At 40.5% G+C, this 24,047-nt stretch overlaps 1 protein-coding gene across 2 annotated transcripts in view; it reads right to left on the reverse strand.

The window, feature by feature from the left end:
* Positions 1–21,986: 21,986 nt before the first annotated feature.
* PEX2 (peroxisomal biogenesis factor 2) overlaps positions 21,987–24,047 on the reverse strand; it is a 50,908-nt gene continuing 48,847 nt past the window's right edge. For both annotated transcript variants that reach the window (XR_004627826.1, XR_004627827.1), the window contains exon 5: positions 21,987–23,352. The gene's annotated coding sequence lies outside the window, so the exon portion shown is untranslated. The remainder of the gene's footprint in view (positions 23,353–24,047) is intronic.

Consider the following 24,047-nt stretch of genomic DNA (forward strand, 5'->3'; position numbering starts at 1 on the left):
CTACTTTTCAGTTTGGGCGCTGGTTCCACGCATTCCTTCATCAAATATTTGTTTAGTGCTACCGTGTGTTGGCAACAATTCCATCGTCGTGAGCGAGACGGCCACGACCTGCAGGGAGTTTGCAGTCTGGCAGGAAAGAAAGACTAATAAACAGACCATTGTGATACCACGTGATGTCGCTTACCGTTTGCTACTGTGTCATGGTGCACATTTGAAATCTAGATTCTTTCGCCATGAATTATAGATTGTGATGATGCAACATCTATATCCCAGCAATCTGAAATCATATACCATACGTGTGTGTGTGTGTGTGTGTGTATATATATATATCCTCAAATTTTGTACTTTAAACTTCAGTAAAGTATAAATAGGAAATAATCAGTCTTTATCATTTTTTAGAAGTTACTAAGAAACTTTAGAATTAGAGCATGACTCCTGAGGGGCAAAATTATTCTTTGTTCTTCCCCTTTGCTGTAATAGAAAATAACTATGAGATGTAAAAATCTATTATTGGATTTGAGTTCAGTACTTTCTCTCCGAAGAAGCAGTAGCGTGCAGTATTCCTGGTAGTGGCTGAAAAGTTCTGTGTTCTCATGGAGGGGATGGTTTCATGGGTACACATATTAGTCAAAATTCATCAAATTGTGCACTTAAAATGTTCACATGCATTGTATTGGATATGAAATCCATCTTAAAGTTTATTTAAAAAAATCTGACATAAATGTAACATTCAGGAAATATAAATGTTTTGAATTAATAACTGAACCTCATTTATTTTTATTTTTTACTAAGTTTTAAATTTTAATTCCAGTATAGTTAAGATACAGTGTTATATTAGTTTCAGGTGTACAGTGTAGTGATTCAACACTTCCATACAACACCCTGTGCTCATCACAAGTGCCCTCCTTAGTCCCCATCACCTGTTTCACCCATTCTCCCCCCTCTCACCTCCCTTCCAGTAACCATCAGTGTGTTCTCTATGGTTAAGAATCTGTTTCTTGGGGCGCATGGTTGGCTGTTGGTTGGGTGTCTGCCTTCTGCGCAGGTCATGATCCTGGAATCTCAGGATCAAGCCCCACATCGGGCTCCCTGCTCAGCAGGGAGTCTGCTTCTCTCTCTGTCCCTCACCTGCTCATGCTCTCTCTCTCTCTCAAATAAATAAATAAAATATTTTTTAAAAATCTGTTTCTTGGTTTGTCTTTGTGATCTTTCTTTGTTCATTTGTTTTTTAAATTCCACATATGAGTGAACTCATATGGCTTTTGTCTTTCTCTGATTGACTTATTTTGCTTAGCATAATACTCTCTAGTTCTACCCACATCATTGCAAATGGCAAGATTTCATTTCTTTTTATGGCTGTCTAATATTCCATTGTGTGTGTGTGTGTGTGTGTGTGTGTATTACATCTTATTTATCCATTCATCTGAACCTAATTTCTAATATTAAAGTAACACTGTAACACTTTTTGCCATAAGATGAACTTAGAGTTAATACAATTGAAGATTGACTCTTGTCCTCTACCCTGTTCCTGATCTCAAAGAGGGAAGAGGAACGGGCTGAAGTTTTTTTTATCTTTTTATATGCCCGTCTGTGCGTGGTTATGAAAGATAGGAAAAAAACCTCATAATGACATATGGAACTTTTCAGTTCAGTGTATTGGTCTACACTATAATTTTCCCCATCCATATTCTTATACTTTATTTTGTCATAACAGATAAACCCCAAACTAATTTTATTAACCTTTGTTTTATGCATCCCGTTATTTCACATGACTACATTTTATATACTCCACTAATTGCTTATTTTTTTAAATTTTTTCCTATGCTCTCTTTTATCACTCTGTAGTAGTCAATTTAGTGTTTCTTTTTCCTCTGGTGTTACGAATCCTAAATTCTGAGAAGCTTCTTTACATAATTGCCAAAGCATGGAGAAGGGTAACTGCTGGCGTCCGATGAGATGTCCTCATTCCTGCTCTCTATGTTTGCTCTTGTTACATGGTCCTTTATTTGCGATGCAAGATTCCTTCAGCTCTTGTACCCAGCTGCAGCCCGGCACTCCTCCACTGGCATGGAAAACCTAGCAGGACGACCTATAGACTTCACAGTCTCCAAGGTATTCTCTGGCCACATTGGAATCATCCTACTGTTCTTCCATAATGCTAAGCAGCTGGTAAACAATGTGATTTTGAGTCCACAGGCTTAGGCTTACACCACAAATACCTGTAGTAGCTAGTTGGGTAAAGAGGTAGCAGCGGTAGGTGGATAGTGGGTTCCATGATGATCTGGGGAACAACTTGTCCTGTTGGAGGAGGAGGGCGTTTTCAGTTCTAATCCAATACTTCTATGTGCTAATGTGGACTGATGGTCACAGATCTTCTGAGCTTTCAAGAAAGTAGACATGAGGTTTAATGTGAAACTTGCCAGCTGTAGGGCACATCCAGCCTGTGGATGGCCATAATAATTTTCCATTGCTTTTGTAAGAAATTACCACAAACTCAGTGGCATATAACAGTTTGAATATATTATTTCACAGGTCACTAGGTAAGAAGTCCACCATGGATCTCACTGGGCTAAAATCAATGTGTTGACGGGCTATGTCCCTTTCTGAAGGTTCTCGGTGATTCTGTTTCCTTGTTTTTTTCAAGCTCCTTGAGGTCACCCACATGCCTTGACTCAGGGCCCCCTTCCTCTGTCTTCAAAGCCAGCAATGTCATCCTTCTCTGGCCCCTTCTCTATTGTCACAGCTCTCTCTGACTACAGTTGGCAAAGGCTTTCCACATTTAAAGACTCATTTGATTAGATTGGACACATGTGGATAATCCAGGATAATCTCCTCATCTCAAGGCCTTTAATCAAAGCCAAATTTCCTGGGTAGCTCAGTCAATTAAGCTTCTGACTTTGGCTCAGGTCATGATCTCAGGGTCCTGGGATCGAGCCCCACATCGGGCTCCCTCCTCCCAGGAAACCTACTTCTCCATCTCCTTCTTGCTTGTGTTCATGCTTTCTCTCTCAAATAAATAAAATCTTTTTAAAAAAACAAAACTAAACTAAATGTCCCTTTGCCATGTAAATTAACATATCAATGGATTCCAGGGATTAGGGTTGCAGCACTGGGGGGAGGACTCATTGTTCTGCCCACCACAGGTGCCAATTTGACCTCTGACCTAAATACTCTATGAAGTCTTCTCTACTTTGGGATTCTTTCTACTCCTTAGAAAAAGGCTATGGGCTTCTTATGCTTGCTAGTTTTCCTGGCCCTACCAAGTCGCTGTCATTCTTGTGCAAGTGAAGGTTTGTTTGGAGCGATTGTGAACACTCAGGCTCCCCTATCCTGCGACCCACAAGCACCTATTGCTTCTTTGCTGACTCCCTGCCGTATGAGGTGGGGCCCTGGTCTTGGGGAACAGGGCAAAAGTCTTACTCTGGCTTCATCTGAGTGCTCTAAATCCCTAGTGAACTTGGGGCAACACTTTGGAAAGCTTATTTCAAAGAAAGTCACAGTTTGTTTTTGCCTGAAGGCTATGGATATTATAGGGCAGCAAGGTTTGGCTGCCCTAATGAAAAGAAGATCATAAAGCAACAGAGAATACTAAGGGAATGGATTAGTTAAAATTTAATTGTTTTGTAAAGAATTTTATTTGCCTCTATTTCCTTTAAATGTGAGGCTTTTACATGTGTATTCAATAATAAGTAGACAACCCTTAACTATTGAAGATGGGATTGAGGGGAAAAAACAATTAGCAAATATGAGCCCTGAAGGTCCTTTGTTTTAATCGTAAAAGCTGTAGTTTATGTTCAATTTTCTGTTCCGCTTGAACAAAATGCTTAATTATCGTGAGTCAATAATAATACATGAAATTTATTTTCTCATAATTTATGCTATTATGTTAAGCTTAAAGTCTCATAGAAAATAATAAATCTATCACCTTAATTCCTTAGAACGGGGTAATTTTAAATAAATTAATATTATTTTCTTATTTCCTTTGAATATTGGGAGCTCTATTTGCAATACTTCACAATTTCCAATTTGCTAAAAGTCAATATTACTACTAACACTACCTTTAGGATGGCTAGTGATTAGAGAACAAGATTCAATATTTTATTTCAATTGCAGTTACTTATGAGTGTGTGAAAAAGCATTCGACCTCATTAATATTTAAAGGAGGCAACTTAGAACAAGGGCATACCATTTTTCACTTATTTGATAAAGAGTTTTCAAAAGATAAATAAATCCCAATTGTCTATTGTGTAAAATAAATTAGGAAGTTATTTATTTTGGATGTCTTTATGACAAATATTATAAAAGTTTCAAAGTGTATGTATTGGTTAGAGTGTCACGTAGGTCCCCAACACGTAACAGCTCACACATCATAGAGATTTATTTCTTGTACATATAACAGTGTTGAGTCAGGGACCATGTGAGTCAAAAGCACTTCTCTACACAGTCCTGCCAGCATCCAGGCTGACAGAAGCCTCACCAATTTTTTTTATTTTATTATTTTTTTATTTTTTAAAGATTTGTTGTATTTATTTGGGGGGGGAGTGGCAGAGGGTGAGGGAGAGAGAGAATCCCAAGCAGACTCCCTGCTGAGCATGGAGCCCGATGCGGGGATGGATCCCAGGACTCTGTGATCAGGACCTGAGCGGAAACCAAGAGTTAAAAGCTCAGCCAGGTGAGCCACCCAGGCGCCCCTCACCAACTTGAAATACAGGGCTTCCAACCTTGTCCCAAGGAACACCGTCACTCCAAACAACTGAAAAAGAAAAAATGTACGGACAAGTATGCATAAGAGGTTTGTATGGGTCACTATCGCTGGGCAATCATGAACTGAAACTCATTTTCATGATCACATACAGGTGCAGTGTAGACAGGGAAATGTAACCTGGCTGCGTCCAAGATGAAGAGGAGAAGATGAATTTTGGTGAGCAGGTCAAATTCTTTACTATGTTATGTATAATGCTTGACCCAGCATTTCTACATTTATCCTAAGAAGACATAAGGTTCAATCTTTGAATTACCAAGTTGCTAATTAAAGCAATGTTTATAATGGTGCACAACTGGATGCCATTTGAACGTTCAGCACTAAATGGTGTACTGATTAAGAATTCAGGATGATGTATGTATCATCAGAAAGAATGGAATATTGTGCAAGAACAACTAAGGCATCAAACAGTGTTATGGATAAATATTGAACTACTACATGGAAAGCTATCTGTGGTAGATCATTAATTTTAACAACCAGGTTATGAATCATATGTAGAGTTCGTGCTAGTTTTCGTAGTAACATAGACTGATGCGTGAAAAGCATCCTGGAATAATATTCACCAAGCCTATCATGGTAGTTACCTCTAGATTGTGGGACAATAGGTGCTTTTATTCCCTTAGCTTTGCGTATTTGTTGTTTCTTCTTCTTCTGTTTATGTCTTCAGCATTACCTTGTATTTATTTTGTGGCCTTCTAGATAAAGAACACCAGCTCTCCGGTAAAAGCATCTAAGCACATTACTTTCACTTGTTTTGCACAGGTTACACAGACGCCCCAACCCGAGAACCGTGTCTGTATCTATAGCTGGTTACCTGTCTGCTCCAAGGCGCTCTGCCCGTGAGCACTAGCTTGAGCGATGCAGGCCACATTTGCACGTGGAGCGACCGAGCCACACTGTTCTGCTCACACAGTAGCTAAAAGTACTTCAGAACTCTTCTTTTGACTTAGGCTAACGTGCTCTTATGATCAAAAGCTGAGTGTGTCTTCTGTGAGCAGCCGAACTGATTGGACCTCTCTCGGATTATGGAGAGCACGCCCCCTCCTCATTTTCCAGCGAAGTGTTGTGAAACATATTGCAGAAGAAATAGGGGCACACTGAGAGTGCTGCTTATCGTGAACGAACGGAACACACCTCACTGTGACCTTGTGCTTGCGTCCAGGGGTTCGCAAGCTTTCTTAAGTGTAGAACGTACTAATTTTACAGTAAATTCTCAATTAAATGTGTTGGCTTAGTACTGAAGTGCCCCGGCTTTTAATTTTCACAATCAGCATGGTCGTTTGTCCGGAAGTCTCATTTGGTAAATCAGGGGAGAGTCCTTGTTTAATGTTTTCAATTTCTTCCTTGATAAAACTGCTCAAGAGCATAAATATATATTTATAACTGAAAACATTAGCAATTTAAAAATCGTAAGCCTTGGAGAGCAATAGCTTAAATAGCCATTGAGGATCTATTAACGTTAAATCATTATCCTATCTGCAAAGAACAATTCCCTGCTAAGTTATAAAGATCAGCAGAGGGGACTTCGGTGGGGTGGTGCTCCGAGGTAAATCTCTCTGAGGCTTGATGGGGTCTCCACGTTGCACTCTGCTCGAGGGCTCATGACCAAGGGTCTGTATCAGGGCAGAGATCCAGACTTTATTCACTTCAGCACGCTGTGCACCCTTGTGTGAGGCTGTGTCTGTCTAAGCCCTTGAAGGAGAACTATCCTTAGTAGCACACAGGCTCTGTTTGGTTTTTGCTGTCCTGGGTATTATTTAAATGTGAAGCTGCAATACACTTTTTTAAGCTTTTTTTCACAGTTAGAACCAAAAGATTTCTCAGTACAGCCTTGAAGGTTAGGATGAACACGAACTACTTATTGACTTTGCTAAGGTGTTTATTCATTCAATCATTCATTCATCCATCCATCTATTCATTTACCACATAGGTGCTGGCTTCTTATTATATGCCAGTCATTACACTAAACTCAAGAGATGCAAAAGTGAACCTAGGGAACCCTACCTTTGAGGAATTTACAAGCTGGTGGTGGTAGCATTTGAAAAAATGGTAATCAACAGGGAACGGAAGCACGCTCATGAGAAATTGCTTGCTTCACAATGTCTAGAGGACAGGAAAAGTTCTCTGGGGTCAAGCACCAGCCATTATCCTAACTGAGTTCTAAGGTTTTTGGAGCGTAGTTGTGAGTAAGAAAATGCCCAGGTTTAAACAGCCTCTAAATAATGTCCGTGGTTCTTTTTCAACCCTTTACCCCTAACACCCTCACCTCTGTTTTATTTAGCTTGAAACTCAGCCAGTGAGCTTTCATGTGAGTCCTAAGCTCATCCAGGCACTGAGTAAGCTCTAAAGCCGCACTGTCGGAACAGATGAAAAGAAGGTTGCAGAGCGCAGAGTACCACTAGTGTTCTGATCATGTTCCAATATTTGCATCAAGAGAACATAAATATTTTTAATCAGAATTCAGAAATTCCTTGTGCCCAGCCTGATTTTTAGAGGAATACCCAAAGAAATTTGGTAGAAGTATGCTACAGAATCAGTGGCAGAAGATGAATTGATCTTGGCTGGAAAGACTCAAAAACTACGAGCTAGCATAGGTCATGTATTTCTGGGCTTTTTTTTTTTTTTTCTTGTAGGTATGTATGATTCTATAAAATGGAATTTGATGAACTCTTTTTAAAGTGACTTCTAAAAAATGATATTCTTTCTTGTGCAAAACAGAAAGGATCCATTTTTTCCCTCCCTTAGACATGAGTGTAGCAAGTAAAACAGAAAGCCAGAATATTCTAGTTAACATGCACGATGTCAGAGATTGAGCTTCGTTGCTATTATGCCAGAGCAGCATGGTACCTAAGAACAATGGAACCCGAATGAACTCTTCCAGGCGCGGTCTGCTTTTTTGAGCGCGGCGCTTCTCTTAGCACTAATTTCCGATTGACAGCAATACTGGCAGTGGGAAGGAGTTATGGGTATCATTAATGGCAAGCAATGGAAGCTTTTAGGTACTTTCTTTTTGTAAGAAACGTTCTGCCTTTCAAACTAATATGGTTCGAGGTCCTTTACTAAGATGAGATTCATAGAACGTAGAATGGAAATGGAACACGCTCCATTACGCCGGTATGTGGAGGCAGTTTCGAAACTTTTCTGAGGCTGGGTAGGTGGCGGTTTGTCAACTGCAAGGGTGACAAAGATGAGAGACCATCGTGAACGTTTCTCCCTCCCCCCTTGGTCTGTGACTGGTTACCCAGACAAAGCTCTCCTTGACGTGGGTGGTGCTGGGTCAGTATTAAACACTGCACTCAATCTGATGCTGGGCAAATGAGATTGTTGTTACAAGCAGCCAGAAACGATGTACTTAAATTCCAGGAGATTACATTAACGTTACCATAAATGGAAAATCAAACTGTCATTGTCTTAGAGGAGCAGAGAAGGGGGGGAAAAAACTATACCAGACACATCATAAAATTAAGTTACCTCACAGAAAATATGAATTACTTGAGTCTCAAGAGAAAACCATTAAATATAGGCATATGCAAGATTGTTTTGACTCTAACAGAAGCAAAATGAACTCAGGATCTGCTTGGGTCATCACACAAAAGCAGAGTTGCTAAATAGACCCTGGTAATGGCAGAGCAGCCCATTTCTGAGAGGCTGAGGACTCTTCACGGCGGAAAATTTGGTGACAAAGAGAAAGAATAAGAAGGTGGGAGAGGAAGTTCCAGGAACAGCTGTGTTAAGCGCCACTTCCCATTGCCTGGGTCCAATTCTGACTCCTTCTGCCACAAGCCCAAGAATTCGATAAGAAAATAGACTAAAAAATTAAACCTGCTTGTTAACTATTTACAGGTTTGCTAGCCCAGAGGAATAGGATGAGAAACAGACAGCAGCAGCAGCAAGTTCAAAATTGGCTATAAATCTCAAACGGGAAGTCTAAGCTCACATTGGGCATGGCATACTAGGATCAACTTTAGAACTAAGAGGTTCTATATAGATATATAGAGAGAACATCTTGCATTAGTTCTCTCAGCTTGTTGAAGAAAAATTGCAGCAGAGAATTGGGACCCATGGAAAAAGCCTATTACTGAGGAAAAGCATTGTTGATATCCTCTGCTTTGTTACTGTAAGTGTTTAAATTATTAGCTACTTTGCTGAAGTAAAGAGGGTTATGTTCCAAACATACAAATGGGGTCAGAGGAGAACTCAAATATGGGCTCTTTCTTTAGTCTCAGGCAGGTCCTTCAGACTTTGTCAATTTCATCTGTCTACAAAGCTCATTGGAAAAGTGTCCAACCTCCCTCAACAGAATTGCTAATAGAATAGGGGTACTCATGCCATCTTGAGGGGTCATCTGATACTGGGGGACAAAGTGAGTGTCCGTACACTTCCAAGAGCGATCAGGCATGTTTGAGGTGTTGGTCTTAACCCTAGGGCCATCGTCATATCAGCCTGGGCATTTTGCCCTCTGTAGTCTTGGGTGCTTACAGCTGTTTTCAAATGCTGAAGTTCTTTCTACAAGTAAATATGTTCTGAGATTCAGCTGAGCCAATTACATTTTATCCGTGTTTTCACTCATTGAAACAGATTTTGAGAACAAACATGATGGTGGGCAGTGTGTTTGAAAAGGGATTAGAAGAGAAACTATGTTGTCCAGTCTTCAAGGATGTAACAGTCTAATAGAGGAAGCAGACACAGGAATTAACATTACCGTGTAACGTGATCAGAGCTATGAAGGGTCACGTGAAGTGTTTTCAGAGTACGAAGGGTGGGAGTAGCAGACTTGATCTCAGGAAGCTGGAGGAAGCTGCACAGGGGAGGGTGCAGAGACATGCGAACTGGGTTTGAAGAGTGAGGTAAACAGAGTCCACTCTGTGGAAGCCATGTGAAGGGTGCTCTTATATGAGGTTAGAGGAAGAGCAAGGGCCCAGAGGAGTGAAAAACACAATGTGTTTACAATAGAGATTTTTAATGTGTGAAATGGAGAGTGATAAAGAAGAGATTGGAAAGGTAGGTTGGTCCTGAGCTTAAATGCACTTTGAATGCAATTCTAATGCCAGGTCTCAGTCTGTTAGCTCATCGTGGAATCAATTCACTGACTCGCCTTCCCAAGGCTGCACACTTGCAGTTATATCATTTCTTCTGAAACATAATTGTTTTACCTTTCTTCTGAATCATCTGTCAACCTATATACATGTACCCACATTTACCCTCTAAATAAAAATTATTTCTTAATGCTAGGTTTTCCCTAGTCATCCCTCTGAGCTACTCTCTGTATCTGTCCATAGTTAAAGTTACCTTTACAGATATTTCTCAAAATTACTTCTTTTATACATATTTTAACCTTTACCAGTGTGATGGTTAATTTTGTGTCAAATTGACTAGGTCACAGGGTGTTGGTCAGACATCATTTTGGGTGTGTCCATAAGGTTTCTGGATGAGGTTAACATTTGAGTGGATAAACCGTGTAAAGCAGATTTCCCTTCCTAATCTGGGTGGGCCGCATCTAGTCAGTTAAATCCCTGAACAGAACAAAAAGACTGACTCTCCTGTAAGTAGGAAAAAATTCCTCCTGCCTGATTGCCTTTGAACAGGGGCATCAGCTTTTTCCTACCTTCTCATTCTAAGAAACATCAGTTCTTCCTGGGTCTCAAGGCTTCTGGCTGTTAGACGGAAGTACACCCTGGGCTCTCCCCGGTCTCCAGCTTGCCAACTCACCCTAAGTATCTTGGGACTTGTCAGCTCCCATAATCATGTGAATCAAATCCTGTTGGTTTTGTTTCTCTATACAATCCTGACTAATATACAAACTAATACTCTCTGGGTCTCTCTGTCTTTATCTTTATAATGGAGTTAACAGTATTATCTACCATTGGGTTTATTATAAGAAAATGTTACTAAACTGTCTACATGTATAATATATGTATTTATAGTGCTAAGAGTCTGGTGGAAATAATTGTAAGCTTTTATCATTCTTTTATTTTCTGCCTACATTACTATTTGGGCTTCTTTGTTCACACTCTATGATCATTATATTACACACCTCTCAGGGTATGCCTCCTGTCTTTTTGGATCACTTTTTTTTCTTTTTTCCAGTTATTTCTCAGAAAACAGCTTAGCAGTGTGCAACACAGCAGCTCCTTGCTTTACCTGTACCAAGTATCACTCTCCTTTTATTAGCTTTATGGAGGTATAATGGACATACAATAAACTGAACATATTTAAAGTGGACACTTTGGTAACTTTTTTAAAAAAGATTTTATTTATTTATTTGACACAGAGAGAGAGCACACATGTGAGCAGCAGAGGGAGAGGGTGAAGCAGGCTCCCAGCAGAGCAGGGAGCCCAATGCGGGGCTTGATCCCAGGATCTGGGAATCATGACCTGATCCAAAGGCAGACACTTAACTGTCACCCAGGTGCCCTCAAAGGTTGTTTTAAAAGAAGTCCACGTGAGCTTCCTGACAGATAAGAGGCAACCACAGCAGCTAGCAGCCTGTGATATGCCATGGATTGCAGATGCTGAGGAGTGTATTCTATGCATCAAGCTGGAGGAAAGGAACCATCCAATGTTAAATGTCACAGCTTCTGTGACATACTCTCCGTGGAGATGATTCCTGAGGGACAAGTGAAAGGAAGAGTCAGTTCGAAATGACTATCATTAGCATTATAGTGAGTGCAAGAGACTGAACACTTTCCCTTGAAGACTGAGAATAAGTAAGGATGTGTGTTATTACCACATCTATTCAACTTTATACTGGAAGTCCTAACCAGTGCTATGAGATAAGAAAAATAAAGAAAAGTACCTTCGATAGACAAACCCGGGAAACAACTCAAATGTTTATTACCTTGTTAAAGGATAATGAAATGTGTCATGTTCATACATTGGAATACTACTCAACAATAAAAAGAGAAAAACATGCTGATACAGATGACATTGATGAAATATAAAAGCATTTTCTTTTTTAAAAGATTTTTATTTTATTTGAGAGAGAGAGAGCACAAGCAGGGGGAGCAGCAGAGGGAGAGGGAGAAGTAGGCTCCCCATTGAGCAGAGAGCCTGACATGGGGCTTCATCCCAGGACCCTGAGATCATGACCTGAGCTGAAGGCAGACACTTAACCGACTGAGCCACCCGGGTGCCCACAAAAAGCGTTTTCTAAATTGAAGAAGCCAGATACTAGAGGCTAGACACTATATGAGTGTATTTATATGGCATTCTGTAAAATACAAAACTAGAAGGAGAATAATAGTTCAGTTGCAGGATGGGAGTAGAGGGAGAGATTTGAGTAGGAAGGGACCAAAAGGAACTTTTAGGGATGATGGAAAATTTCTGTCTTGATTGGGGTGGTAGTTACATGTCTGTATACGGTTGGGAATTTTTCTTAAGAAATTCAATAAATTTCGGGGCGCCTGGGTGGCACAGCGGTTAAGCGTCTGCCTCCGGCTCAGGGCGTGATCCCGGCGTTATGGGATCGAGCCCCACATCAGGCTCCTCTGCTATGAGCCTGCTTCTTCCTCTCCCACTCCCCCTGCTTGTGTTCCCTCTCTCGCTGGCTGTCTCTATCTCTGTCGAATAAATAAATAAAATCTTTAAAAAAAAAAAAAAGAAAATTCAATAAATTTCACTTAAAAAGTTAATTGTGTCAAGAATTGTAATAGAGATATGTAGAATGGGTGGGGAAAACATAGACAAGGGAAATATAGCCCACTATAAGGTGATGGGATGCTTTGAGATAAATACAACGTGTCTACTGTTCTACATGACATTAAGCATCAGGTGTCCAAATAATAAAATATCTGAGCTGCTGGGGCTCAAATAGATGTTGGATTATGTTACATAAAAGCATCACTACACTCATGTTTCTGCCCACTTGACTATATGCTCCCTGAAAGCAAAGATTTGATCTCATTCATCATATTATCGGCTGTGCTTAGCACAGTGTTTGGAAATCCATTGGCACACCATAAATGTTTCTTGATTGACTGAGCATCTTGTGTGAAATCAGTTTTAAGTTCTCAAAACCCATTTACAAGGTTACTCTTCTTAAAAATAAAAATGGAATGTAAAATTGGTACATTTCCACATCAGGAACATAACATAAAAATAATAGTCAATGGCTAAAAAGTGTTTGGGTGGGAAAACAGAGGTAAATTTGAAGCAAAAAGAGTTATTGGTAATAAGCTGCAGCAGGAATTTTGCAGAGGGAACTGCAAGAAAAAGAAGAAGAAGGAGAAGAAGGAGAAGAAGGAGAAGAAGAAGGAGAAGGAGAAGGAGAAGGAGAAGGAGAAGGAGAAGGAGAAGAAGGAGAAGAAGGAGAAGGAGAAGGAGAAAGGGAAAAAAACCACAAAAAGCAAGAAACCAAAAAACCATGCCAAAAAACCATGTCTCTACTAATCTCAAAAATGAAAAGTAATCTAGAAGATTTCAAATGGAGTCATAGAAGACCTGGAGATACTAATAAGTGCCCTGTACAAAGACCTCCTACACTTGTGTGTGCGACACACACAAGGAGAACAGTGTGGAACATACAGGAGAGTTTCGGCCAAATTTAAAGACAAAAAGAGGAAAGAAACATAGTCTTCCCAGGAGGAGACCTTTCTCTTTTTCCAACTTAACTGGGTAAGAGGTTTTATTTATTAAGAGAATATGGAGTTAAACTTTATGTCATTATAGTTTAAATGTATATAATTTTGCCTCCTTATATTAAATTCAACTCTTTTTTGTTCTTTCTATAAAGCCCCAATGATAAGTACTCCAAGTTCAGGTACCCGTATATTAGGATGTAGGCTCTTGAATCATCTCACGTGACATTGAACCAGGTGGGCATCACTAGGCTGAGAAAAACGAGCAAGTAAGACCTCTTTAGGGGCTATCGTAGTAATCAGATTTATTTCAGACTGGGAAGAGGTTGGTCCTTTAAGACCAAGGGTTGTACCTGTGGTTCAGGAATCCAGGTTGGACTCCAAGTCAACCACTATGTTCCCAATATTTTTAACATCCTTGCTCAGTATTTCTTTTGCAAATGTAATTCAGACCTGGATTAATTTAATGTCTTCTTTTATTCTAACAGTATCCCCAAAGAGATGTTATTCATCTCCACTTTCTTTCACCCCTCGACCGATTCTTAACGTCCAGCTACATCAAAATGTTTACTGTTCTTCAATTATGTTCACCCAGTCTCCCCACCAAAGGTAGGTTTTCACACTTCCTCCCAGAACCATGCTGGTCTCCCAGGCCTGGATGAGCACTCATCAGGTGTGTTCTTTCTAATTTGATGCTTATTACAATGAATAAACACATACTTATCTTCCCCTCGAAGTAAACTGTAAGTGTATGTGGCCAGGATCCAAGACTCTATTACTCATCTCTATATTCCAGAATGGAATATCAAGCCTTCCTCATACTGAACACGCTATCGATAGTCACTGAAAAGAAATGAATAGTCATGAACTTTAATTTTCCTTATATTAATGATTCAGTGAAAGGACTAAGCAAACAGAATCTTACTGAAGCGGAGTAACTTGTATCTTGCTGAAGAGGTTTCTTAATCAGCACCCTCTAGGGTCTGAACCTATTTTTATTTTTGTACCAGTTAAGTACAAAGTTAAGTAAAGAATAAGGCCAGACAGAGAATACAATAAATTCTCACAGATTTCTTATAACCTCCCACTAGGAAACTAATAAGCTGAGGCAGGGGCAGTGGTAGTAAGGAAAGAATAAAATATCCTCTGAACAATGGCTCTACTTAAATATTTCCTTAATAAATGCCACAGCATTTGGGAATTCATTAAAGGGAAGAAGTCTTTTCTATATGTTAACTGCAGCTTCAGCAATAGGAGAGATAATTAAGAGATTCTTTGACTGAAACCCAACTTTCTCAGCAGCAGACTAATAGCTATGATTTTCCTAAAAAGGACTTTCCTAATAACCTGTAAGCTTTCCTAATCCCTGGTTCAGGCCTGTTTTCTGTCTGTGAATAAAAATAGAATAGTTCTAGAACCCAACCTGAAGTGCTCAAAATTTAGAATCTCCTTTAAAAGAGAAGACAGTTTGGCTAATAAGTCTCTTCACTTGCTGAATATTTTTCTTCCTACCCCTATTTCTTACCCATACAGGGCTCCAATTCAAGATAGGAATTTCCAGCAATAGGCATTCATAATATTTACCCTAAAATTGGGATGTATTTTAAAGAACTTGGATAATTTAGTTAAAAAAAATCATTTGTAAATAGGGGTGCCTCCATGGCTCAGTCAGTTAAGAGTCTAACTCTTTTTTTTTTATATTATGTTAATCACCATACAGTACATCCCCAGATTCCGATGTAAAGTTTGATGCTTCATTAGTTGCGTATCACCCTGTGCACCATGCAATATGTGCCCTCCTTACTACCCATCACCAGCCTATCCCATTCCCCCACCCCCTCCCCTCTGAAGTCTTCAGTTTGTTTCTCATAGTCCATAGTCTCTCATGTTTCATTCCCCCTTCTGATTACCCCCCTTTTCTTTATCCCTTTCTTCCCCTACCGATCATCCTAGTTCTTATGTTCCATAGATGAGAGAAATCATATGATAATTGTCTTTCTCTGCTTGACTTATTTCACTTAGCATTATCTCCTCCAGTGCCGTCCATGTTGCAGCAAATGTTGAGAATTCGTTCTTTCTGATAGCTGAGTAATATTCCATTGTATATATGGACCACAGCTTCTTAATCCAGTCATCTGTTGAAGGGCATCTCGGCTCCTTCCATGATTTGGCTATTGTGGACAATGCAGCTATGAACATTGGGGTGCATATGGCCCTTCTCTTTACTACGTCTGTATCTTTGGGGTAAACACCCAGTAGTGCAATGGCTGGGTCATAGGGTAGTTCAATTTTTAACTTTTTAAGGGACCTCCACACTGTTTTCCAGAGTGGCTGTACCAACTTGCATTCCCACCAACAATGTAGGAGGGATCCCCTTTCTCCACATCCTCTCCAACAATTGTTGTTTCTTGCCTTGTCTATCTTTGCCATTCTAACTGGCGTAAGGTGGTATCTCAGTGTGGTTTTGATTTGAATTTCCCTGATGGCTAATGATTTTGAACATTTTTTCATGTGTCTGTTAGCCATTTGTATGTCTTCATTGGAAAAGTGTCTGTTCATATCTTCTGCCCATTTTATGATTTGTTTATTTGTTTCTCGTGTATTGAGTTTGAGAAGTTCTTTGTAGATCTTGGATACCAGTCCTTTATCTGTGGTGTCCTTTGCAAATATATTCTCCCATTCCGTGGGCTGTCTCTTAGTTTTTTTGACTGTTTCCTTGGCTGTGCAGAAGCTCTTTATCCTGATAAAGTCCCATAAGTTCATTTTATCTTTTATTTCTCTTGCCTTTGGAGATGTGTCGTGAAAAAGGTTGCTCTGGCCGATGTCATAGAAGTTGTTGCCTATGTTCTCCTCTAGAATTTTGATGGATTCCTGTCTCACATTGAGGTCTTTCATCCATTTGGAGTTTATTTTTGTGTATGGTGTGAGAGAGTGGTCAAGTTTCATTCTTTTGCATGTAGCTGTCCAATTTTCCCAGCACCATTTATTGAAGAGACTGTCTTTTTTCCACCGGATGTTTTTTCCTGCTTTATCAAAGATTAGTTGCCCAAAGAGCCGAGGGTCCATTTCTGGGTTCTCTATTCTGTTCCATTGGTCGATGTGTCTGTTTTTGTGCCAGTACCATGCTGTCTTTGTGATCACAGCTTTGTAGTACAGCTCGAAATCCGGCATTGTGATGCCCCCAGCTTTGTTTTTCCTTTTCAACAGTTCCTTGGAGATTCGGGGCCTTTTCTGGTTCCATACAAATTTAAGGACTATTTGTTCCAGTTCTTTGAAAAATGTCCTCGGTATTTTGATCGGGATAGCATTGAAAGTGTAGATTGCTCTGGGTAGTATGGACATTTTAACTATGTTAATTCTTCCAATCCATGAGCATGGAATATTTTTCCATCTTTTTATGTCTTCCTCAATATCTTTCAAAAGTGATCTATAGTTTCTAGCATATAGGTCCTTTACGTCTCTGGTTAAGTTAATTCCAAGGTAACGCATGGTTTTTGGTGTTATTGTAAATGGGATGGATTCCCTAATTTCTCTTTCTTCAGTCTCGTTATTCGTGTATAGAAATGCAACTGATTTCTGGGCATTGATTTTGTATCCTGCCACCTTACTGAATTGTTCTATAACTTCTAATAGTTTGGGAGTGGATTCCTTTGGGTTTTCCATATAGAGTATCATGTCATCTGCAAAGAGAGACAGTTTGACTTCTTCTTTGCCGATTTGGATACCTTTGATCCCTTTTTGTCTTCTGATTGCTGTTGCAAGGACTTCTAGTACTATGTTGAATAATAGTGGCGAGAGTGGGCATCCTTGTCGTGTTCCTGATCTTAAGGGAAAGGCTTCCAGCTTTTCCCCATTGAGAATAATGCTTGCAGTAGGCTTTTCATAGATGGCTTTTATGAGATTGAGAAATGTACCCTCTATTCCTACACTCTGAAGGGTTTTAATCAGGAAAGGATGCTGTATTTTGTCAAATGCTTTTTCTGCATCAATTGAGAGGATCATATGGTTCTTGAGTCTTTTCTTGTTGATATGATGTATCACATTGATTGATTTGCGAGTGTTGAACCATGCTTGCATCCCAGGTATGAATCCCACTTGGTCATGATGGATAATCCTTTTAATGTACTGTTGGATTCTATTAGCAAGGATCTTGTTGAGGATTTTGGCATCCATATTCATTAGAGAAATCGGTCTGTAATTCTCCTTTTTGAGGGGGTCTTTGCCTGGTTTGGGGATCAAGGTAATATTAGCCTCATAGAATGAGTTTGGTAGCTTTCCTTCTGTTTCTATTTTTTGAAATAGCTTTAGGAGAATAGGTATTATTTCTTCTTTGAATGTTTGGTAGAATTCCCCAGGAAAACCGTCTGGGCCTGGAGTTTTATTATTTGGAAGGTTGTTTATCACTGACTCAATTTCTTCATAGTTAATTGGCCTATTTAAGAAATCTATTTCTTCCTGTTTCAGTCTTGGTAGTTTATAGGTTTCCAGGAAGGCCTCCATCTCTTCCAGATTGTTTAGTTTTTTGGCATATAGCTGTTGATAAAAGTTTCTAATAATCCTTGCAATTTCAATGGTGCTGGTCGTGACCTCTCCCTTTTCAGTCATAATTTTAATAATCTCAGTCCTTTCTCTTTGTTTTTGGACAAGTTTTGCCAGTGGTCTATCAATTTTATGGATTCTCTCAAAGAACCAGCTTCTAGTCCTGTTGATCTGCTCTACTGTGGTTCTGGTCTCTAATTCATTGATTTCTGCTCTAATCTTGGTCAACTCCTTCCTTGTCAGTGGGTTAGGCCTGTCCCTCTGTTGCTGTTCCAGTTTCTTGAGGTGAGAATATAGAAACTGCATTTTAGATTTTTCTATTCTTTTGAGTGAGGCTTGGATGGCTATGTATTTCCCCCTTAGGACTGCCTTTGCAGTATCCCATAGGTTTTGGACCGTTGTGTATTCATTCTCGTTGGTCTCCATAAATTGTTTAATTTGTTTTTTGATTTCCTGGTTTATCGAGTCATTCTTGAGCAGGATGGTTCTTAGCCTCCAAGTGTTTGAGTTTCTTCCAGGTTTTTCCTTGTGGTTGAGTTCCAATTTCAGAGCGTTGTGGTCTGAGAATATGCAGGGGATAATTTCAATCTTTTGGTATTGGCTGAGACCTGTTTTGTGTCCCAGAGCATGATCTATTCTTGAGAATGTTCCATGGGCATTTGAATAGAATGAGTATTCTTTGGTTCTGGGGTGTAGTGTTCTATATATATCTATGAGGTCCAACTCGTCGAGTATGGCATTCAAAGCCTTTGATTCTTTGCTTAGTTTTTGCCAGGGTGTTCTGTCTATTTCTGATAGTGGGGTGTTGAGGTCCCCTACTATTACTGTGTTCTTATCTATATGTCTCTTTATTTTGGTTAAGAGTTGGCTTGTGTATCTTGCTGCTCCCCTGTTGGGGGCATATATATTAATAATTGTCATATCCACTTGTTGAATACTTCCTTTAAGAATAATATAGTGCCCTTCTGTATCTCTCTCTATGGCCTCTAGTTTAAAATCCAGTCTATCTGATATGAGAATTGCTACTCCAGCTTTCTTTTGAGGTCCATTTGCGTGGAAGATGGTACTCCATCCCCTTACTCTAAGTCTGAATGCATCTTTGGGTTCAAAATGAGTCTCTTGTAGACAGCAAATGGATGGGTCATGTCTTTTTATCCAATCTGCAACCCTGTGGCGTTTTATGGGAGAGTTTAAGCCATTTAGATTGATAGAGATTATTGACAGATATGATTTTAATGATGCCATTTCTCTTTAAAGTCTTTGTATCGGTTGTGACTTGCTGCTCTGTATCACTCTTGGGGCCTTTTTACCTTTATAGAGCCCCCCTTAATATCTCCTGTAGGGCTGGTTTCGTGGTTACGAAATTGGTTAATGATTGGCGATTTTGGAACGTCTTTATTTCTCCATCAATTCTGAATGACAGCTTTGCTGGATAAAGGATCCTTGGCTGCATGTTTTTCTCTGAAAGAGCTTTAAAAATGCCCCCCCAAGCCTTTCTCTCATTCCAGGTCTCTGTAGACAGGTCTGACGTAATCCTGATACCTTTGCCTTGGTACGTGAGAAATTTCTTTGCCCTGGCCGCTTTCAATACTGTATCCTTGGATCTAATATTTGCGAATTGCACTATGACATGCCGTGGCGTAGGTTTGTCCTGGTTGAGCTTGGATGGGGTCCTCTCTGCCTCTTGGACACGAATGCTTGTTTCCCTTGCTAGATTAGGGAAGTTTTCAGCTACAATTTGTTCAAATATCTCTTCTAGACCTCTGTTTTTCTCCACCCCTTCAGGGATGCCGATGATTCTGACATTGGATCGTTTCATAGAGTCAGTAATCTCCCGTAATCTACATTCGTGGGCGTGGATTTTTTTAAGACCAGCTTCTATTTTCGTTTTTTCTTCTACTAACCCATCCTCCAATTCGCTAACGCGTTCCTCTGCCTCGGTGACCCTGGCCGTCAGAGCCTCTAGTTTTGACTGCATTTGGCTCATAGAATTTTTAATTTCTGTCAGATTCGCTCTCATTTCTGCCCTTAGGGATTCTATATTCTCAGCAACGCTTTCTCTGATGCTTTTTTCAAGTTTACTCATCATCTTGACCATTGTTGCTCTGAATTCCATTTCTGATAATTGGGATACATCCATATGTATTAATTCTGTGGCCGAGGCCAATTCTGTGGCAGAGGCCACAGACTCATTATCTTTTCTTTGCTGGGGGGGACTTCTCCTTCTCGTCATTCTGATGAAGAGAGATTGCAGGGTTGTCCAGAGCCCAAGTGTTGACTGGGACCCAGGCCGTGCGCCCTTGTTTTATAGAGATCTTAGGGATGTGGGCTTCTTCCTTAAAGAGTTTATTTATTTATTTGAGAGAGAGAGAGACAGTCAGCAAGAAAGGGAACCCAAGCAGAGGAGTGGGAGAGGAAGAAGCAGGTTCCCGGTGGAGAAGCCCGATGAAGGACTCCTTACGGAGCGTTGTGATCACACCCTAATCCGAAGACAGGTGCTTGGTGACTGCGCCACTCAGGCGCTCCGGGTTGTGGGCTTCTTGATTTTTCAGCCTGCCTTCTGGGGGAGGGGCCTGCCTGCAGGTACTCAGAAAACCCTGTTTGGGTAGAGTCTCTGTGTCCCTTGCGAGGGGGGATGGGGATGGGCACCCTGTGAGCCGGTATTTCCGGGCTTTTGTTCTCTGGCGGCTTTCCCTGGCGGTTTGCTATGCCTCTTCTGAGAGAGCAGCAGCGGCTGAAATTCAGCCTCTGTCTCAGAACAGAGGGATCGCGGATCGTTCTCCACTGATGTTCTGGCCACTTTAACTCTGTTTCTGTTGGTGCTGCTCAACCCTGCAGCATCCCGGGCTGTGCGCCCCACACCCGGCGTCCCAGCCCTCACTTCCAGGGCCGGCACGTCTCTGTCCTTTGTGTTTCCAACCCCGCCCGCCGCCAGCCGCCCCGCGCGGGCTCCCGGAGCTCCCCGTCTCAGTCTGGTGTCTCGCGGGTGCTGACCGCGAGTCCGCCTGCTCCCCCGTGCAGGTCGCCCTCCAGCCGCTAGCCGCCAGCCGCCCCGCGCACGCTCCCGGAGCTCCCGGTCTCAGCCTCGATCCAGTGAGCACACCGGAGCTCCGGAGCTCCGTGAGATGCTTGGTGGCGCACGCTCCCGGCTCACGGACTCAGTCTGCTGTTTCCAGAGTGCGGGTCCGCGGTCCGCCCGCTCCCCGGTGCAGGTGGCCCGCCAGCCACCCTGCGCGCACGCTCCTGGAGCTCACGTTCTAAGTCTGCTGTCTCGCGGGTGCTGTCCGCGAGTCCGCCTGTTCCCCCGTGCAGGTGACCCGCCAACCGCCAGCCGTCCCGCGTGCGCTCCCGGAGCTCCCTTCTCAGTCTGCTGTCTCAAGCCTGCGGGTCCGCGGTCTGTCCGCTCCCCCGTGCAGGTGGCTACCGCTTCCCGGCGCCCTGACACGGCGGCTCCCTCCCCCTTCTGTTTAGCTTCCGATATCTGTGCGCGGTTTCACGGCTCCCCACTTCGTACCTCGATACTCAGAGCTGGAGATGTTCATTTGTAGAGATCCAGATGTATCTTCCTGCGTCTCAGGCTGATTCCGTGGATGTTCCTGCTGGTCTGGTACCTATCCAGCTCAACTCAGGGGACCGGCTGAAAAAGGGGTCCCCTACTCCTCTGCCATCTTAACCTCCTCTCCAAGACTTAGGTCTTATATTTGAATTCACTCTGCTGTTGCCATAAATTATTTGTAAGAGAAAAATAGCTCAATTCATTTATTACTGGCCAGTACGAGGCTCCAATCTTGATTCCTCCAAGAGTCTAACTCTTGATTTGGGCTCAGGTCATGATCTCATGGGTCATGAGACTGAGCGCATGCCAGGCTCTGTGCTGGGCTCCAACCTCAGCAAGCAGTCTGCTTGAGATGCCCTCTCTACCTCCCCCTCTACCCCCCCCAAACCAGGCTTTCTCTCTCTCTCTCTCTAAAATAAATAAATCTTTGAAAAAATCATTTATAAATATTTGAAAAAAGAACAAATTTCAGATCAATAGAATACATTTTAACGTAAAAACATCTGAAAAAAATGTAGACCTCAGATTTATGAGATCTCAATATTGGGAAAAGATTATGAATTTATTTGGATACAACACTGTTAGCATTATATGACTGCATGGAATGTTCCAGGTATAGAAGATGAAACAGATGTTAAATAATTGTCTGGATACAAAAGGCAAAGCATTGCACGATTAACTCACATTTCTCACACATAATTTAAGATAAAAATTTAAAATGCTTATATACCAATGTAATAAAAGCAAAGTGAAGGAGAAAACAAATAATTATGTAAATGCTTCAAGCACTCACAGAATTTCTACCTATAACATCTCTATTATTGGGCAGAAGGCTGCCTGATAATTTCCTCAAGTTTCATTTTGTGAAATTAGCTCTCTATGTGCCCAATCCTATCAATACTAATGTAGAAAGAGTGTTAGAAATTTATATAACAGCATTAAGAAATCACATGCTATAGCATAGTAGGCTAAAAAATATAGATATTCCAAGTGAAACTGTTCCAGGTGAAAACTATTTCTAACTTCCGATGATCTTCTTGATGAAACAAGAATGAGACTCAACAAAGAATGAGAATCTCTTCTCTCAAATAAGTTTTCCAGATGGTAGCTACTACACTTGTGGTAGGCACAGCATGATGTAGTGGGTTGTTGAATCACTATGTTGTGTACTTGAAACTAATGTAACGTTGTGTGTCAACTACACTTCAGCTTAAAAAAAAAAAGTTTTCCGTGAACTTTATACTAAATCAAATTTTAAATTTGGCACAAATGCCAAAAGATATTTGAATACTTTGATCAACTTTCAATTTTTGAAAGTAGGTATTTGTATGTATATATGGATGTGCAAATGGAAAGTTTTATTCAACAAATGATTGTATACAAACGTGATTTTGATTGTATAAAAATGTTTGATTTTGATTATATACAAACATTTGTTGTTAAAAAATTGGAAGTTGATCAAAGTATTCAGTCAAATAAAGTGATATATAATAAAGAGATTTAATCAAATCAAAAGAACATTTAGGGGATAGAATGCTTCCCTTTTGTTCACCTAGTTTTCAAACCCCGGCTACTCATAAGAATTATCTAGGAGATTCTAAAAGTTTGATGCCTAGACCACACTAATTAAATCAGAATCTCTAAAGATGGGACCTAGTTGGTTTTCAAGTTCTCCAGGTGATTCCAGTGTGTGTGTGATTTCAATGTGAGACTCGTTGACCTAGAACAAGTAAGAGATAATGAGACAAAGTTTTCAGTAATTTAACAGGTAGAATCAACACAAGTGGAAGGAGTGATTAAACGGCTTATCCTCTTGATCTAGACATTCAAAATTCATTCTCTAAAAGCTGTCAGTCTTTCAAAAGCTCTTGCATGACCTTGAACAAGTCACTTCAATGCTTCGTGCCTCAGTTTCTGATCTGTGAAATGAGGAATATCATATAAGGATTAAATGAATTATCACGTGCAAAGTATTTAGTAAGAGTCTGGCAAAATACAATGTAAGTATCATATAGGTGTTTATTCACTTTTTTTTTTAACACAAGCAATACATGCACCATGGGGGGAGGAATTCAAGCATAAATATGCAAAGAAGAAATATTTATATACACAGAGATAATTGTTATTTATATTTAGGGCTTATGACTCAGCACAAATATTCATACTTAAATATCTGGAGTCAGACAAAACTTTTTTGAATCCTAGCTCTGTCCCTTCTTGGTTTTGTGAATGTAAATCATATAAACTATCAGTGATTTTCTTTGGTATTATATCATTTGACTGTTTCTTTATGTGTTAGCATATTATGTTTATTTTTAGTTTCCCCACCACGGAATGTTAAAGCTCCAAAGAGACAACAGGAACATTGTCTGTTCACCCATGCTGAGTCCCCGGTGTCTGTAAAGATGTGTAAAGCCCTGCCTGGGTACATGAAAGTTGTTTGACAAATATTTGTTGACTGAATAAATGCTTAGATTAGACAGGCATTCCCTTGTCCTCAAGATTATGTAATTCTCTACCTGGAATTTTATTTTTATTTGAAATTTATCGCACAATGTTGGGTTTTCCCCCCTCAATAGTAAGCCAGCTATTTCAGTATCACTTATTGAATATA

The sequence above is a fragment of the Ailuropoda melanoleuca genome, chromosome 9 (genome assembly GCF_002007445.2).
Source record: "Ailuropoda melanoleuca isolate Jingjing chromosome 9, ASM200744v2, whole genome shotgun sequence".
Taxonomy (NCBI): domain Eukaryota; kingdom Metazoa; phylum Chordata; class Mammalia; order Carnivora; family Ursidae; genus Ailuropoda; species Ailuropoda melanoleuca.